This window comes from Falco rusticolus, chromosome 8 (genome assembly GCF_015220075.1).
Source record: "Falco rusticolus isolate bFalRus1 chromosome 8, bFalRus1.pri, whole genome shotgun sequence".
Lineage (NCBI taxonomy): Eukaryota > Metazoa > Chordata > Aves > Falconiformes > Falconidae > Falco > Falco rusticolus.
The window spans coordinates 36,366,706-36,383,259 of NC_051194.1; the positions used below are offsets into that span (position 1 = coordinate 36,366,706).

Consider the following 16,554-nt stretch of genomic DNA (forward strand, 5'->3'; position numbering starts at 1 on the left):
ATGATGCAGTGGATTATTTTAGTAGCTCTTTAAGCGGGAAGGCCAGTTCAAGAAAAAAATGAGTGGGATTCCCGCTACACCAATGTCCATTAACATCCTTTTAACTTGAATTGGGTGGGTCTTTATTCCAGCTGTTGTGTATCAGACTCACCATTAGGCTTTTTGCTTCCAGCAAAGTGCAAATAACAGATTCCTATTCAAAAGCTTTTCAACCACCCTTACATTTGCAAGATGAGCAATTATTTGTTTCCACAGACCCGAACCAGCCTTATACTATTACAGCCTTTTGTTTGCCAGTGTACCCCACAAAAATATATTGAAGGAAGCTTAAACATGCTCATTTTCATACTGATATGACCAATTCTCAAAAAAAAACCCAACCCCAAAACAAAAATAAAACACCAAACCAACAACAAAACAGAACACCCAATAAACCCGAAGATTTCACTTCAATAGTTATTTCTTCTCACTTCGAACACCCCTCTCAAATAAGTGGGCAAAACAGAGGAGCTGCAGAGCATCTTGCGGTTACCAAATCCATATTTTCTGTGCACATCATGCTGTCTGGGTTTGTTCACAGCGAGTCTATCTCTATCCTCTGTTCCTGGCCCACCCAGTAATGGAACCCCAGTTCCAATCCCTTCTCCACCTGCGACTGGAACAGAGCCATGCTGGTGGGCAGACATTTGGAAAGCTTAATTCATTGGCACTCTCAAATAAACACTATTTCATTAAGGAACTTTTAAATAAAACAAACACACACCACACTTGCACTTCATAATTAAGTGCAAGCCAACTGAATTAGTGTCAAGACATGCCGTAAGTGGAAGTATCAAACCCTGGCACCCCCGTGTCCCTAGCAGGCTCCAACAGGAGAGCTCTGGCAGCTTGTACTGCAGCGGACCCCAACCCTGCATCTCCTTGGGACTACAGCTCTTGTGCAGGCAGAAGTGGCTGTGCCCAGACTCTGCCTGCTCCTGCTCAGGATGTGGGTACCTGCTGTGTGATGCTGCAGGCATGGCCTGAGAGGGACAGGGACATCCCTGCCCTGGCCACGACCCAGGTGTGACCTTCCAGCAAAGGAGCAGTAACCGCTGAGAAGGTAAGATCTCTGCTCCAGCCCGCAGCTCTGCGAGCTCCTGCCCAAGCCCAGGGAAGCTAACAGCACTGAGCGCTTCCAGGTTTTTCAAGAAAAGAATTTCCCTGTAACCAGCACAAGGTACGTGATATGGGCCCAAAGCGAGGCACAGCATGACTTACAGCTGACTTCAGTGGGCTTTAGTTTGATCTGTAAATCCTCTCGACACTTCACAAGAGCGTTTCTTAACTCCCGCTGCCTTCAGCCTCATAAGAGATAGACATAAATACTTAGCATTAGCATAGCTCCTCATGACTCATTTTTTCTCCTTTTTAAATATAGCATCATATAAATGTGGATATGTTCTGAGCAATAAAACATGTATTGTTACTGTTCACCATGCAACCAAAACAAAAAATTCCTCCTGCAGGCTTTGCAACAGCTTCCTCCCCCAAAACCAAAACACCGGTGCCCCTCACAAGGCCAGGACGGAGCAAGGGCAGATCTCCCTCAGGGAGCCCAGGCAGCACAGGGACACAGCACGGCGGCAGCAGATGTGGAGCCAGCAGCTGGACAGAAGGCTTCATCATCAACCCAGCCACTCATATCAACTTTATTAAAAAGAGCAGAGCTGGCTCCGGACACAGGAAGAACAGGGATTTGCCCAGCAGAATGGAGTTTCAATAGCTGTGAGGCAGCCTATGCCAGCACTGGGGAAGCCAGGCTTGCTGAAGAAGTGGTGGTGGCACCTTTAGCTGGGGAATGCTCCCTGTTCCGCATCTTCCCTCAGACATACATCATCTTCCTCCCTCCATAACCAGGCTTGATCTTTCCTCCTTAGAAAAGCCAAATCCCACCTTGTCTAGCCAAGGAAACGTCCCAAGCTGCCTCAGAAGCACTGAGGAGGAACCTGATAGGAAGGCAGAACACGGATCAGAGCTTGATGGTTTTCACAGGAATTGAGAACCAGTTTCAGCACCTTCCTGCCTGTCCTGCTTCACACTTCCCTGTGTGATCCTGTGTGCTGTGTTTAGCTCTACTGAATACTCCAGTTCCCCAGCTGTACAAGCAAGATAAATAGTAGGTCCCTATCTCACAGTCATGCTGCAAAATAAATAATTTTGCATTACAAGTGTTACAGGAATGCTTTAAAAATTGCACAAGTACCAACACTAATCCATCACTGCTCAAAAAGGGACCCAAGACTGATAGCAAATTGAAGTCTTACCTACACAAACATAAACACTAGAGTATGCAAGACTCTTTTCTTAGTTTATCTGTTTCTTCCGATAACCATGTTCGCGCTGGTGACTCGAACTGTTCCAGTCACAAGTTGTTTGAATTCAGTGCACCAAATTGCATCTGGAGAAATGTATGTTTCGCTCTGTCTACGGTGATGGCTGAGACAACAGTCATCCTCCCAGATGTCCTGAGGACACAGATGAAAGTACACACTCACATCCATCCTGCTGTCAGGTGACTGAAGAGTAGCCATTTTTACATCATGGACCTCTCTACCAAGATTACCTCTGAGAATCTATTTTCCACATTATTTTTCTAATTGTTTCTTCAACCTCCTTATTTAATATCAGAGATGAGCAGAGTGGCAGAGCTGCCATGTTCATCCTAAAACCTGTCATTTAAAAGACATGATAACAGAAGCCTTTTCTTAAAACTTCCAGGAGTATGTGTGGCTTAAAAAGCTGGTTCCTGTTTAAAATAATGACTAAGACTCTTAGGAATCTAACTCCCAAAGTCACACAGGTAGTTTTGAATATGTTACCCTTTTACAGTAATTATGCCATCAAAGTTCCAGTCAAAAGCTGATGAGCGTTACTAATATATGCTGATGAGTGAGCCTGTAAGTGAAAGACCTTCTTGCTTTATTTACACTCCAGTAAATCAGAAAGCACACCAAGACTTATTTTCACATACAAGAGTAACAGACCTGACCCCAGGAGACACTTCGCAAGGTTAACTCACAGCCCAGGGAACAGGCTTATTGTAAACTGGCTGCAAGCTGGTGCAGTTGTACTTGTTTTCACTCGAGATGACGGAAACTTGGAGCAGCTGTTTGGTCTTCAGTGGACTAACAGCAGCCACTACATAAACCAGTCATCTGGCCCACCATGTTTGATCCTTACAAATCACCACTCAGTGCCAAACAGTCCCCAGGAATTCCTCAGTGACACTCATCTCCAGCCCAAGAACTAGGCAGATGCAGTCAGGAGTTGGCAATAACCAGAGAGAGCAGCAATCAGCAAACCATGTGTGGGCATTTCCTCACCTTGAGGAAAATAAACATATTTTTCCCTCCCCAAAATGAAGTGCCCATTTCAGGTAGGTTTAGCAAGTTAGCACAGGAGCGAGAACTGTTGTACATTCAAAAAAGAGAGGCTTTGTATAAAACCGTGGAATTTGCAGCAACAAAGAAGGCTTAGGTAGTGGAGGGCTGTGAGGGATGAAGAAAGAATAAACCATTTTTATCACGCTGCATAAAGTTATATATTTGTACAACAGTCCTTCCAGAAGCAGACCTTCTGAAAGAGAAGGCAAGGCAGGCATTATGTTATCTGGGAGAAGGATAAGCAGCTTTATACTTGTAGTAGAAGAAAGCGAAAGAAAGTAGTTCAGGACTTTAATCTCAAGCCCATCAATGGCAAAAAAGTTCTAAGGCAAACAAAATATAGCCAAAAATTAATAAAAAACCCCCTCAGCTGTAGAAGCATTAAGCAATTCTGCTGGTCAGTTCTGGGTGGAAGAGAAGCAGCAGGAAGGGGAATCCAGCCCCAGAGTATCTCAAATACTTAGATGCCTTCTGAAGTATCTCAGCATTTGCTATATTTATGCTCCCAACACACCCCACAATGAAGAAGCTTCTACTACCCTATTTTAGGAAGAAGAAAAGTGGGTTCAGTGAGAGGCAGATTCACAGTTATGGTTATCCATAAGAGCTGCTGACCTTAGCCTCCCTGCCTTTGGGCAGTCTTGTGACAGAAAGTAACTTGGAGCAGGTTTTCCATCTGTTCAGCTAGCTCCAGCCACTGGACTAGTCTCTCTGACAAAACCTATACGTCTGCGCCACACGAATCACCACTTACTGAGGAACTAGTGTCTGAAGCAGTAAAATTATCAGGATAATTTTATATCGGGATAAGTATCATAAAGTACAGAAAACTACTTAGAAATATCATTAACCTCCCCCAACCCTTCCCCCACCTCTTCCCTCAATCATTATTTCAGAAGACATATTTTTGTATACTTATTTCATCATCTAAAAACAGATGGCCGGTTTGCCATATCTCTGTGCAAGACTTCCACACTTATTACTCTTCCGCTGACATTTTCTCACATATACATGCATGGACGGATCAGCAATTGCTCCACTGCATTCTCAAATGGAGAATAAGAGTCATAAATCTCAAAAAAATGAGTACGCCAAAAAATTCAGCACCTGAAGTTACAGCGTTCATTTTTCCTCTCTGTCCAGAAAAAGCCAATTGTAGCTTATCGCAGATTTTATTGAAGTTGATGGACTTCCTTTAGATTTACACTGGATACAAACACTCAGGATGTGACGGACTGGAGTGCTGGACCTCTGTTTCCCCATGGAGAAAAAGAGCCAGTGACATTCAAGCAGAACAGGAGGGCTGCACTCCCCTCCCCACCAAATATCTTCTGTCAAGTCCCTCTGTAGGCAACAACAGGAGAAAGAAGCAGTAACTCCACCAAGGACTAGGCTAACGTTCCTCCCATCTGCCAGTCCCACGCTCATTCTGTTTTCACTTGGACCAAAATCCTCCCAACCCCTTCTGCTTTATACTTCATTAAAACTGGGTGCCTCAGACACCAAGAATAATAAAGTTGATCTTTGAAAGGCCACTTTCAAGGCATATTTCCTTATCTTTTAACACCACATTTCTTCTTCAATCCCATCTATAGTACTGTCTTGGAAGCCTGGAAATTAATTCCATATTTTCCATATTGAATCTATCCCCCCAACCCTCATCTACTTATGACAGTAAAAGCTTACGCAAACACCAGCACCATACAAAAATGCTCCCTTCTTCGTTCCTGTGGGTTCATGTTAATATTCTCCACCTCTAGAGTCTGGAGTACGCTCTGCGTTGAGGGCTGCACGTTCCCCTGCTGAGATGCAATCCCTCCTGCCTCTACCTCTGCAGGTAAGAGAGGTAAAAGGGACACAGAGTCATGGAGAAGTTACAACACTGAGGCAAGGGCAGCTCCCACACGCAGGGGCCCCACGCCACACCAGAGGCCCCACGCAGGCTGCAAAGGCTGAGCGAGGAGCCACTGGGAGTGACAGTGTGGCTGGAGCTGCGCAGAGCAAACAAACCAGGTAAAACCAAATTAAGACTGTTCCAGTTGAAGTCTGGAGCCTAAAACCTTCATAGGGCAGACTGATTCATCCTAATGAATTGACTCACCTCCCTCTGCCCTGCAGGTCAGCAGGGATGCCAGGCTTGGCAACTGTGGGCGATACGTAGAGGCTCTTGGCTTGAATCCAGCCACAAGAAATATTTCACACCCAAAGACAGAAGATAAAAATGGAAGAAATGAATGAAGCCAAACAGCTTTCTTCAAGCAGCCCTCCAGAATTAAGAGAAGAAGGGAGAAGAGCTTCTGCCCTGATGGTCTTAACAGCAAAACACTACCGGCAGCATGCGGTGTGAGCCAAAGGGCTGCGCAGGTCTCAGGTACAGGACACCGCTTCTGTCCACAGTTGAAGAGCTCTAAGGAACCATAGCACGATGTCAATGATAATGATTCATCTCATTAATTTCTCCTGTATTCGCTTGTCTGTGCGTTGCCCTCATGTACTACTTTGCCAATGACAACATCAGCTCATGTACAGGACTCGCCTTCCTCCTTCCAGTCCCCAAATGCCATCTCTCCCCCTATGCAAAAAAAAAAAATTTCCAAAAAAGGAAAGAAGTCCCCTCTAACCAAGAGATGATACAGTTTTATTCTTCCCTTTTGTTAGCCTCAGTCCCAGTTTAATAAAAAAAAAAGACACCCAACACAACACATACCAAACACTACCCCCTATGAAGAAGGCAAGCTTTGTTTCTGTAATTCTTAGTTCCTCCGCAAAAAATTTTGAGCTTGTGAAAACACCCACCAAAAACTTCAATAAATAGAAACTGCCTTTCACATCATTTCTGAAAAAAGATGCTGGGCCAGCTCCAAACCTGGTGCAGCTGCTGTGGTTCAGGAGTCATGCTGGCGGGGTGTTTGGCCCTCTGCAGTTTGGGCTATACACTCATATCATATGTGATATCTCCTGGAATGGAGGAGCAAAATCAAAGGAAGTCAAACAAATGGATGCAGAACTATAATATAAAGAACACCTATTTTTCTATATGCACTATTATTTCTAAAGAGATACTGCCAGCTTTGTATTTTCACACTCAAGTATGTAGAAAGAAATCCTACCCCTATTAGGCAGTCCAAAGCTATGCTATCGAGAGGCAGGTTTTAAAAACCTATTACTTCATAATTTCCTTGCCACACCCTTGTTCTCTCTCGTATCTCCTCCTGATTAATAGACCCCGTTTTTACAATGCCCCTAACAGATTCAGAGCAACAGACAAGCACCTTTCCTAAAGAAAATTAGTGACACCTGACCCATGCAGTTTTAGGCCTTTGAAATGCATCTCTCTCATGCAGAGGGGGCCTGAGCTAACTGGGTAATTTCATAGCGAAAATCCAGAAGCATATCTGTATCCAGGTACGACTATAAGGTTGGTGTGCTTGTTCTTAGTATCAAGTACTGGATAAACAAAAATATCCAGGTAAGACATAAATAGAATGTTTCCAGTCAACAGCATCCCTTGAAGCCTGCCACCAAAATCCAAACTGAGATGACTTAAGATACCTAAGGAGTTGGCGGTTTAGATTTTCACACTTTCAGAACGTTAGGCAACTAATGCAGAAAAGTCCCAGCTGATGGGTGCAGAAGGGCTGCAGCTGCCTATGCTGGAGGAGAGGGGGGCAGGACTCCACCGTACGCTTTGCTCTCCTGACAAAACCCCAACCCCTACCCCGAACTGCCACAGCGTAAAGTCCCGATTTGTTGTACGAAGTGAGCAGCTCGACAGGGAGGTTTGCTGGAGCAGTCAAGCACAGGATGCTGAGACTGGTCCACCCCAGGTCCAACTCTTAACTTGCTCCTCAACTCGCAGCCAGCGTGGCTCTGTTTCTCTGGGAAGCAGGGTTTTCTAAACACTGCTTCTAGGGCTCTTGAGCCGTTTTTGTTTTTTTTTTTAAAAAAAACAAACCAACGTTACAAGTTTTCTTTCTAATCCCCAGCAATCCCAAGCACAAAGCTGAAATGTCCTTGTCTTTCAGCTGCGGTTCAGTTCTCAAAGCTGAAAAAAAGTACAAGGGGGGGAAAAGAAAGTACCTCCTCCTCTCCTTGCCTCTTTGTAATTCAAGATAGCATCTACATCTTTCTTCTAAAAGTCTAGCAAATAACTCAAACACACGAATCTGGAAGCTTTCACAAAGTACTTAGTGGTCGAAGAACAGTTTTAATACAAGATAGGAAATCTTGCAACACAGAAAACATGCAAAAGGTAGGAAAATAAAAGATTAGAGCGGCTCTGAATCGGGGGGTGGGGGAGTGGGGTGGGTACCCCAGGCAGAACAAAACGCCAGCAAACCCCAACTCCCCCAGACCTCTCGCCACCCGGCGCGCCCCGGAGCGCGCCCCTGGCCAGCGCGCACCCAGCGGGCACGCATCCCACAGCGCTCCGCCGTGCCACACATGTTCCGTTTTCCAAGCTTTCCGCAGGGAAGGAGGGAGGGACCCCCCGGGATCCCGAGAGCCCCCCGCGAGACAAAGCCACCGTACCGTCCCGAGCCGGCGTCCGGCGTGGCTGAGAGCGGCGGCTCCGCGGCGACAGTCGGCGACAGCCCTTTCTTCCCGACAGCGAGCTCCGGCCCGGGAAGGCGGCGGTGCCCGGGGCGCGCTCCTCCCGCCGGGGGGGGTCATGCCAGAGCGGGGCGCCGCATTTCAGCGGGCGTTACCGGGGGAAGAGAGGCGGGGGGGCCCCGCCGTTACCGGGGATGTCACCGTGCCCCCGCCGCGCCCGCGGGCTCTCCGCGCGTGCAGCGCCCAGCTGCCGGCCGCGCGACCCCGCGCCCCTCGCCTGGCGGGGGAGCGGCGGCAAAAAGCGCAGTTTATTGGGGGGGGGCTCCCCCCGCCCCTGCTGAAAGCGCCACCCAGGCCCGCGTCCTCCCAGCCCCGTCCCCAAGCCCCGCTCACCCGGGGCCGCGCCCTCAGCGCCCGCCCATGCCCGCCGAGAGGCGCCCGCGGCCGGGCAGCGCCGCCGGCCCCCGCCCGCTCCCGCCCCGGCGGCCGCGGCAGGGGAGCCAGCACCCGGCCAGCCCTTATATCGCCGCGGCGGCTGCTATAAATAGCCCGGCCCCGCCGCCGGGGGCCGGGCCGGGCGCCGCCGGAGGGGTTTTCACGGCGGCGGCGGGGACCCGCCATCACCTGCGGCTCGGTGACGGCGACGCTTTTCTCACTTTTGACTCGCTGTGGTGCCGCTCCCCGGCGGGCGCGGGGAGGCAGCGCGGCTCCCGGGGGGCCCGGGGCCGCCGACCCCCGGCGCGGCAATGGGCCCGTCCGCCGCCGCCGCGTTAAGGTGGACCGCGGCAGGCACGGGCGGCGGCACCTTAAAGCCTCTCGGGCGGGCGGTGCCTCGCCGCTCCCCGGCCGGTACCCCGCGGCCCGGGGGCTGGGGCCGAGAGCGAGCGGAGCGACCCTGCGGGCCCAGGGGTCCGTGCGGCCGCCGGGACCGAGGAGGAGGAGGAGGGTCAACGCCCGCGTCCCTGCCGGCTGGGCCGGCAGCGGCTGGAGGGCACGGGGTTAGGCGGCCGCCGTTCGTGCCACGTGAACACGGCACACACTGCCATCAAGAACCAGCTACCGCACGCGTGTACGCTCATAGGAAATACGAGGAAGCCCTATGAACTTTTATCGCAATAGCAGAGTTTGTGCTTAAGACAACAGGGCTCACGCGAGCTGAGACTTAAGGGAACACACGGGCAGTGGTCACTCCTCCTGCCTCGCCTTTGTACCCTTGGCGCTGGGAGATGGAACCAAAGCAGCACTTTGCATCTCACCCCTTTGCCACCCTCACACCTTCCCCTTGCAGCTGAGGGGTGCAGAATCCTGCTGCTGTGCCTGCCCTCGTTCCCTTACGCACGCTGCCCACGCAGGGGGGGCAGGCAATAATCCATGCCAGCAAGGACCACTTGGTCTGGCAGTGCCCTGTGTCCTACCACAGGAGCAGCTTGGGCACAACCCTGCAGGGTGCTCAGGCATGTGCCAAGCACCATGAGCATCTCAGGGGGCTGCATTCAGGCACCTGCTCATTTACCTGGCTGGGTCAGGGCCCACCTCCCTGCTGGTTTGCAAAGCACACCTATATGCCTCAAACTGGCTCTTATGGAGATGTGAACAGCCCCAGATCCCCCTCTGTGCCAAATCAGCACTGCAGCACAGCCCAGTACTCCCCGAAAACGTCTACCCAAGGCAGCCAGGTACCATGCTGTGGCCTGCACAAGATGAGAGAGCGCCTCTCTGCTGCCTTTCCCACATAGGTAAGAGGCGGAGAGGTGCACGCTGCCATTTTACGAACAAGATACGGGAGTCTTTTGCCTCAAAATCCACATTGGTCCAGCAGCGTGGAGGAGGTGAGAGGGAGCAGACCCACTGCAAGTGGCCACAGCATGCCTGGCGGGGCTGGCTCACTCCACACATTCTTTGCTCATCTCAGCCTGCCTGGAGACTGGAGACTTGTCCAGGAGAGCCCCCACAGGCTTTCCTGACCTAACCATGAAACGGAGGCATTCTGTCCACATGAATCAACAGCTGAGTTTGTAAGACACGCATTTGTCAACAAGGAGTCACAGGCTTGCCCGTGAATTTGGTACAAAACTTGGCTCCTCTGTGGGCTGCAAATTCCAGGGCGAAATGGTCTCCTCAGTTTCCCAAGGGCAGACTTTGCCAGCAGCTTTGTGCAGTTCAGCAGCGGAGGTGGCTGCCTACAAGGAATCTGGCTTTTTGCTATCAGCACATCTTGCCACGGGTGAGGGCAGTGCTGGCAAAGCTGCTGGGAAGCGGTACCCATTAGTAAATCCCAAACACAGCAGCGTGTTTATATAGTCTCAAAGGTGGGGAAACATTGTCCTGGGACCAGTAGACCAAACATTTCAGGTTTAGATCTTGAAGTCTGAACATCCAGCTTTGTACTTGGGCATCTTAAACAGACCACTCCTCAGAGAGGCACATTTCTGCTTCTGTGGAGAAGTGTGGGTTGTTTTTCCAAACCAAGCCCAATATTCAGACACTCAAGCCTGAAAATCTCCGATGCATTTTATACTGAACTCAGTTAGCATTTGAGAGGAAAAGCCTGTGGCCTGGCTCCTACATGTTGGATGTCTGGAGTATTCCTCCGTTCTCCGTAGCCTTCCTGCCCATAAGGAATACTAAAATTATATAAGGAGGAAAGCCAAAACCTCCTCTTTCAATTCCAGCCAGTATCTGGAGCAGCATTAAATTTCTTGTAGCATGTATTAGTTAACAACATTGCTAAAGGGGAATTTCTGCTGTGGTTGAGCGCTTATACGGTACAATTCCTATTTAAGTGCATTTCTGTATCCTGCTGAGTCACCCCAAGGCGCCCTCAAACAAAACTTCAACTTGACAGCAGAGGTGGTAGCATGAAGAACCCCCCCTTTACCAGTCCTCCCCAGGGGGATGCGAGTGCAGGATGGGCAAGCTTCGAACTGTGGAACTTAATACAAAGCTAAAAGAAAAAAGTGCCTTGAAATTTCAGCCAGCATTTTCCCCCCTACAGCTTTAAGCACATGACATTTCCAGTCTCTTTCTGCTTCACTTAGTAGATTAAAGTGACCGTACAGTCTCTGAACTGCTCAGGTCAGACTATACTTCAGGCAAACTGTCTCTAAATAAGAGGACACATTATTTATATAGCATAATATTTCACTATTAGGGCTAGATGAATGTGGCAGTTTATTATCCCGTATTAAAGCTGAGTGGGTTAATGCAGCACGAGCCTCTTGGCTTGTTTTGCTGGCAGCTGCCTTTCAGGCTGGCTGGGGATGCTTCCCTTGCTCACCCCGGCATGCTGCACGTGAGCTGAGGTCTGCAGTGGGTGGCTACAAGCACAGGGGCTTGTACGGCATGGCAGCAAGGCAGGGACTGTTTGCACATAGAAAAGCAATGTTTTTTTCTGCAGAAACAGTGCAATGGGTAAGATTTTTGTCTGTAGAAGTTCCTGCCAGTGCCATGTAGCTGGGAGTAAGAAGTCACTGCAGAGAAGGCAGAGGATGGACATGGGGTCTGAGCGCACACGGTGGCCCTCCCGTGAGCTGACCCAAGGCACTGCTGGTGTCGCTGTCTGGAGGGCAGCTGGGTTGTGCTGGAGCAGGGACCTGTACCTGACTGCACCCTGCAGAGATGCACACACCATCCTGCACTGGATCAGAATTCGCTAGTGTGGACCCTCACAGGCTTAACCTTTGGTGTTGGAATTTGGAGAAGAGCACAGGGAGACCAAAGCCTGAGCCCTGCCTAATGGCTCAGTCTCAAATGAGCTGCAAAGGAAGAAGTTGAGGTGCTCCTATGATGTGCCAGGTGTCTCCAAATCAGCATGAAACCAACGCAATAGCTTTGCTGTCACTGTAAGTCCAGTCTGTCAGAGGCAGCAGATCACTCCTTCAGGCTACGGATGAAGAATATTGCAGCACATCTATGGACCAGGAACAATGAAGCTATATAAAAAGACAGCCTAAACAGCTGAGATTCATTTCAGTGAATTTCTGTGTGGCGCTTGGCACAGACTACAATAAAGCTACTTAGCAGTAGAGGACATCTAGTGATATTCATATGCAACTACATAAACCCGATAAAAGTTCACATGTGACTGAAGAGCCAAGCGTGGCTAAAGATGGGATATGGTGTGGCTGTAACAGCTGCAAGAGGGCTGGGACAGGCTGACCACACAGCACCATGTATAAACTGGTCACAACAGAAAAAACTCCCAAGAGGCTTTATACAAAGAAAACGTACAGCAAAACAGTAGACAAAAAGCTCAAGGGAGCTGGTGGTGCTGCACCTTTTAACAAGGAGATGTTACAGACAAGCATAGTGCTTTTATTTCTACAGCAAAAGACCCTGTAGGCAGGGATACAGAGATTAAAATCAGCAGTTTTCTTTCAGGAGCCTTTGCTCTTATCTCAATTTGCCTTTCATGTGACTCACCCTGAGCACACACTGCAAACATCTGCCTCAAGATCAAGATTTTTTTTCCTCCCTTAGTACAAGAGATCAGCCCTTTCTACATACCCTTTTGCAGCCTGCTGTTCTTTGTTTTAGGAAGGTTACATAGAATACTTCCCCCCTCCAGGTTATTTATAACAGGGGATTCTCTAGAAATATTTTTCCGGACATATTCCAGGCATAGGATGAGGAATTTGGCTCCAAAACAAAGAGACTGACGGTTTGGTTTCTAGAAAGACAAGGATCAGCAGAGCTTTATAGAAGAACACACTTCCCTGAGGAAATAGACTCATTTTCTCTGATGCTTCCTTTGAATGGAATTATTTCCTTTAAGATCACCATTAATTTAGGAGTAAGGGCTTCACATTTGAGACCTCACCATCTTGCACTTATTTCCATGTCAGATGCGCTCAGTTTACAAGTGTTGAGGAAAGGTGGGACTTCATTACTCCTAATAAAACACAAGGAAAGTACATTTCTGCTAGCTAGATTAGATCCTTGGGAATAGCTGTGCAAACCCGCAGTAGGCAAAAGTTGGCAGCTTGGCTGCCTGAACTGGCTCGAGCTCAGCAAACAGGTCTGATACAGCATCTGAGTGGTACCTGGCTATTAAACGGTGGCAGCAGACCAGGACTAGGAATAAACTCTGGCTAGTGCAAGCAGAGAATGACCAGAGCATCAGTGAGTAGCCAGACAAGACTTTATCTCTTACAGAATCATCTCTCTGCGCTGATTTACATGTTGACGGCCTGATCTTGGACACCCTTGCAATAAGAACTGAGTATGAACTTGGTTTGCAGAGATATCTACTCAAAATGCAAAGGGTGGTGTTGAAATACCACAGGGACATGGGCAAAAGAACAGAGGAAAAGGCTGTATTAGCTAAGACGACTCTGCAACAACTGTTGATTCTTGTGTCCTTTATGCATTTCTGGTATTTATCAATGGACTCTATATTTAGCAATCATAAGACACAAGCGTGGAGCAGCCCCAGCTCCTTGCTGGCCAAGGGGGCTCTCCAGAGGGCAGCTGGTGGCTAGTAGAGGCTGGCACAGCTCTGAGGGCTCTGCAGTAGCTGCTCCTACAAGGCAGGAGTAATTTCTTTGGCACACTGAGTCATTGTAGGAAGGAGACCGAATCTTACCCAATTTCCGAAAGCAGAACAGCTCTAAGCTCTCTTGTGATGCAACAAAAGCTAGCAGAGCACATGCTGTTATGTAGCAGGCAGGGAGGCCACTTGAGACATATTCAGGAGGTCTTCGTATGAGCAGCACTAAAGGGCACTTCAGAGGATGAAAGCTGCTGGTGTTGAGCAGGGAAGGCACAGTGCAGCTGCTTCAGTACTGGAGAGCCGCAAATTAATGTATGATGTGAGTTTTAAGGCAGAGGAGATGAGGAAATCAGTGACCCAGAAGGGGAGATAGTGCCAGATGAAGCCCAATGACGACATTTCCAGGCAATTTGTTCACATTGCTGGGTGAGCTGCTTGTGGAGAGATGGAACAGATTAGAGATGACTGCATATGCTTCGCCCAAGAGCAAGATTGTCAGATTCACAGTTGCAAGAGCCTCAGTGGCTGTGCTGCCTCCATGCAGAAGTATTAATAACTGATTCTCTTAACTATCAAAGCATTAGCTCCACCTGATTTTACCACTTCTGCATGCAAAAAGGCAATTACTTTCCCTCTTAGGGATTTCATCTGAGGGATGTACAGCATTACAGCAAGTTCTATGTTCACTCACAAATAGAGTCTGGTGAAAAGGCAGATTCTCAGGGGAATTTGAACCTGATGGGATGCATGTCAATCGGGACACTAACAACATTTAGCTATGAAAATTTTATTCTAAGGAACACTGTAAATGCCATTTTACCGGAAAGAGAATGACAAGGGCTTCTTACGTTGCACTGGCAGTCCAAAAGCACTTGTAGGACACTAACCTGCAGAAATTTGATATTGAACAGGAAGAAAAACTAGCTTACCTATCTAGTGAAAATATTTAGTTAATGCTCAGGTTTCTGGATGGACACTCACCACACGTCAAGAGCTAAGGCAACAGAATTAAGCACAGGAGAATGACAAATGGCCTGGACTGGCTGGGTGCTGTGAGACATGGAGACAGAACATGGCAAGTGGGAAGTGAGGTAGCTTTTAGCATTGTTTCACTTTTAATGATCTCAGTTCCACACATACAAGAGAGCTTATCTTCTTGGTGTGCTTGAGCTCTGAGCAGGTCAATTCATCACCACATTTGAGATGTAGTACCATGGGGCTCTGGAGCACTCTGTGTCAGTCTGCAAGTTGGTGGTGGCTCTGTCCTTCTCCAGCACCTTCCTACAAGTTATTTGTTATTCCCGGGGCTTGTTTCAGCCATCTTAACCTTATGCATCTCTTAGGCTGCTTCAGTATGGTCAGAACATGGGAAAGATGGTCCCCCAAGAGAAGATACAAGACAGGCTTAGCTTGGAGACTGAGAAACACTAAAGCATAGACCCAGGATTTCCCAGATCTCTGTCCTTGCACCTGGAGCTTGTTTCTGCTTCTGCTACAGAGAGGCCACGGATGTATGTGCAACAAGTCCCTTGCGTGGGCCACTGTCTGCCCACGTGCTCTGGAATCAGCAGGGTTAGTCTGCTCTGCCATTTACTGAGGACAATAGCTTAATAAAGCAGTTGAGATTGTGGTGACTGTCAAATCTATACTGGGGCAGGGACCGTGTTCTTTACTTGGCCTTACTGGCTGTGAACAGAGCTATAAATACTGCTGTGCCCACTGAATGCTCGAGGTCAGAGCAGATCAACATAGCAGTTCCTTCTGGCTTTAGAAATAATCTGTGAATCAATGTGTTCAGTGCAGGCTGAGTATCCCTGGAACAAGGCTGACAATGCTGCTCCAACATTGGCATTCTGGGCAAGAGCACTTCAGAGAACAAGGTACATGGTCATGAACATCACAGAGGAGGGCATAAAGCAGACTGGTCCCTAAAACCCACCTCTAGCAAGAAGAGTTCAGCAGGATGCATGGATGCTAAACCTGGAAGTACCTGTTGGCTTGAGGAAATATTTATAACCCTCTGAACGGCACTGACCTGTCAGGTTACATTTCAGATCTTTCTACTTCATCTCAGCCTCCATGCTCTCCAGACTCACTCTATCAGCTTGTAGCTGAGGAAGCAGGACAGGCTAGAGGAGTGGGAGCTGACCTGGAGTGGAAAGGCAAACCTCAGCCCTAGGAGGGGCAGCGCAACCTCACTGCCCCATCAGTTACCACCCTGTCAGCCCAGAGAATGCAGTCAAGAAGGCAGGATGTGTCTTACTCAACATTGCCAAGAGCAAAAGCTAATGCTCTTCAAATTCCTTCAAGCCCAAACTCGCTACACAGGGAGAACACCTTCAATCCAGAATCCAGCTTTAGATCAATTCAGCCTTAGCCAAACATATGAATGAAGGTCCATCCTCCCTAGATCCTTTATGGGAAAGCCCTGTAGTTACACCTAGAAGCGATGCACCCTCTGAACTCACCTTGGATGTCCCGTGCAGGGAGACACTTCTCTGATATCTAAAAGACAGTTTTATGTGGAAAGAACAAACATCTCTGGTAAATTATTGATGCTACTGGCTCAAAGACTACAGTACCCAACAAAGCTGGTGAAGGGTCTAGAGAACAAGTCTTATAAGGAGCAGCTGAGGGAACTGGAGTTGTTCAGCCTGGAGAAGAGGAGGCTCAGAGAAGACCTTACCACCCTCTACAACTACCTGAAAGGAGGTTGTAGTGAGGTGGGTGTCTGCCTCTTCTCCCAAATAACAGGTGATAGGGCAAGAGGAAATGGCCTCAAGTTGCACCAGGGTAGGTTTCGATTGGATATTAGGAAAAATGTCCACACCGAAAGGGTTGTCAAGCACTGGAACAGGCTGCCCAGGGAAGTGGTTGAGTCACCATCCCTGGAGGTATCTAAAAGATGTGTAGCTGTGGCACTCAGGGACACGGCTTAGTGGTGGACTTGGCAGTGCTGGGTTAATGATTGGACTCTATGATCTTAAAGGTCTTTTCCAACTGAAACAGTTGTGATTTTTGTAGAAAAAGTCTTGGAAATCCCTTGTAGAAATCCCTTGGATTCCCTTTCCAAATCATATTGCTCTT

The 16,554-nt window shown here is 48.5% G+C and overlaps 1 protein-coding gene across 8 annotated transcripts in view; it reads right to left on the reverse strand.

Moving 5' to 3' along the window:
• Nucleotides 1-8,433, reverse strand: part of MRAS (muscle RAS oncogene homolog) — a 41,317-nt gene extending 32,884 nt beyond the window's left edge. For 4 of the 8 annotated variants that reach the window (XM_037397710.1, XM_037397712.1, XM_037397714.1 and 1 more), the window contains exon 1: nucleotides 7,956-8,355. The gene's annotated coding sequence lies outside the window, so the exon portion shown is untranslated. The other 4 variants (XM_037397715.1, XM_037397716.1, XM_037397713.1 and 1 more) reach the window with 4 other exon arrangements.
• Nucleotides 8,434-16,554: the final 8,121 nt, after the last annotated feature.